A 2473-nucleotide genomic window follows, 5' to 3' on the forward strand; every position below is an offset into this window, starting at 1 on the left:
TGTGCCGATTATACCAGCTCATGCGCCAAAAATAAGGTAAAGTGTGCCGATATCTTTGTGGTTAGTGGAAAATAGTCAACGGTTGATGAAAGTCATAGGTAAGATGGCTGAGTGTAGAAGCGTTAGGCTGTAGTCCTTTTTACGGAGGTTTGATTCCTCTTCTTATCGATTCTGTAGTGAAGTTCATGTTGAGTTGCAAGCTCATTGATGTGCATTAAACATGCGCTGGGATCTAGTAGACAGAAGCCTGTTGGTTGGGGCATTTAGCTGTTAACTAAAATTTTATGGGATCAAAGCCCATCTGTCTAGGGGGAGGTTCTAGCTTAATTAAAGCATCTGAGTTGCATTCAGGAGATGCAGGTTAGTATCCTGTGTACCTTAACAGAAACTGAGGGATTAACCCTTGTTTAAGGCTTTGAAGGCCTTCAGTTTAAATAACCTAAGTTTCTAAGGGATTGTGAGTACTATGGGAGATAGTGGTAGGAGTATAATTGATAAGGAGGTAAAGGTTGTGGTTAGGGTGTTAGTTGGTTTGTTAGTTTGTCATTGTTTTATGTAGTTAGTGAAGTTTGCACAGTAGGCCAGTTGTAGGTAGAAGAAAAGTCCAAGTAAAGAGAGTAGGGTAATAGCTGTGGCTACTACTGTTAGTTCTTGTTTTGTGAGCTCTTGAATAATTAACCATTTGGGTAGGAATCCCGTTAGGGGAGGAAGACCTGCAAGGGAGAGGAGAGTGAGCATAAGGATTGTGGTTAGTGATGGAATTTTGGTTCATGTGGATATAACAGTGGATAGTTTTAGGGTATTGGTTGTGTTAAGGATGAAGAAGATGGTGGAAGTTGTTACAGTATATAGATAGAACGTAATTAAAGTCAGATTGGGGTTATAGTTGAGAATAATAGTTATTCATCCTAGGTGTGCGATAGATGAGAAAGCTAAAATTTTGTGAGTTTGGGTTTGGTTAAGTCCTATTCAGCCACCTAGGGCTGCGGAAGCAATAGCTATCAAAGATAGGAGAGTTGGGTTGAGTGAGGGGGATGTTAGGTAGAATAGTGTGGTTGGTGGAAATTTTATGACTGTGGCTAGTAGGAGGCATGTTGTTATAGTTGAGCCTTGAAGAACTTCTGGAAATCAGAAATGAAATGGGACTAAGCCTAGTTTAATTGAAATTGCAATAGTTAGTAGTATACATGATATGGGGTGGGTTAGTTGGGTGATGTCCCATTGGCCAGAGAATCATGCATTGGTCATGCTGGAGAATAAAAGTAGCGTAGATGCGGCTGCTTGAGTTATAAAGTATTTAGTACAGGCTTCAATGGCTCGTGGATGGTGGCTTTTAGAGATTAATGGAAGAATAGCTAAAGTGTTAATTTCTAAGCTGACTCATGCTATTATTCAGTGGTTACTCGAAATTGTGATTGAGGTTCCTAGGAGTAAGCTTATTGTGGAGATTAATTTAGCTTGAGGATTCATTAGTAAGGGAAGGAGTTAAAGATGAATCCAGACTATAAAATTCTGAAATGAGAAGTTCTGTTGTACTAGACTTTCTATTTTGCAGAAATTCCTGAGATTCATTGCGTTGTCCGAGCCCATACGATTGGACACACCTGTTCACCTGTCCAAACTTGGAAACTAGGTCTGCCAACCAGGAAAAGATTATCTCAAGTACTGTTGACTCCAAGTAAACGATCACTGTAATCCACTTAGATCTCCTCACTGGGGATAGACATGATTATATTACTGTCTGTATTTTCACTGTTACTCAGTTGTTATGTTGTTTACATTTTTAGAAATGACACTTCATCAATACACTGTTCGAGTCATTCACCAGTGTCATGGTCCAACCATGGACCACGCGGTGGGATGGAATCCAACAGCCCCCAGGAGCTGGTTTCTCCCCTGAGGGTGCAGAGCAGCAGGGCCTTTTCCAGACCCAACTGTACCTTCCAGAAAGATATCAGCTATACTTTGCTTCTTTGCTGACTTCTGTTTTAGATGTCAATGTGTGGACCACCCTGGCCAACGTGACGAAGATGGACATGATATGTGTGTCCATGGTAACTCCCACGAGTCCTTTTCGCACCTGTCTGGTTGGAATACCCATTGATAACTACTGGTGGGGAACTCTATATAATGAGACCGTGTTAGCAAACTGCACATATCCAGGAGTTGACATTTTTTCTTAGAGATATATACCAGAACGCATCAGCTTGGTGCAATGAGACTTTGCAAAAACGATTTATTCCTGGATCCGATGTGATAGGTCTCCCAAATGATCTGTTTCTCATTTGTAGACAAAGAGCATGGAAAGGTATTCCGGGAAAGGCTGTAGGAGGCCCTTGTACCTTTGGACGATTAACCTTTTTTCATCCTCGCAGCGTAACCTTGTCTAAACTAAGAAGACGTAGACGTAGCACACGGCGGTTTACTCCGGACTGTAACTCTGATGCAGAGTTTTGGAATAAGGCTGAAAGAA

The 2473-nt window shown here is 41.4% G+C and overlaps 1 pseudogene; it reads right to left on the reverse strand.

The window, feature by feature from the left end:
- Positions 1–447: 447 nt before the first annotated feature.
- On the reverse strand, positions 448–1484 carry LOC127480784 (NADH-ubiquinone oxidoreductase chain 2-like; annotated as a pseudogene).
- Between the last annotated feature and the right edge of the window lie 989 nt (positions 1485–2473).

This window comes from Manacus candei, unplaced genomic scaffold (assembly GCF_025592945.1).
Source record: "Manacus candei isolate 608988 ecotype Guabito, Panama unplaced genomic scaffold, ASM2559294v1 h1tg000006l, whole genome shotgun sequence".
NCBI lineage: Eukaryota > Metazoa > Chordata > Aves > Passeriformes > Pipridae > Manacus > Manacus candei.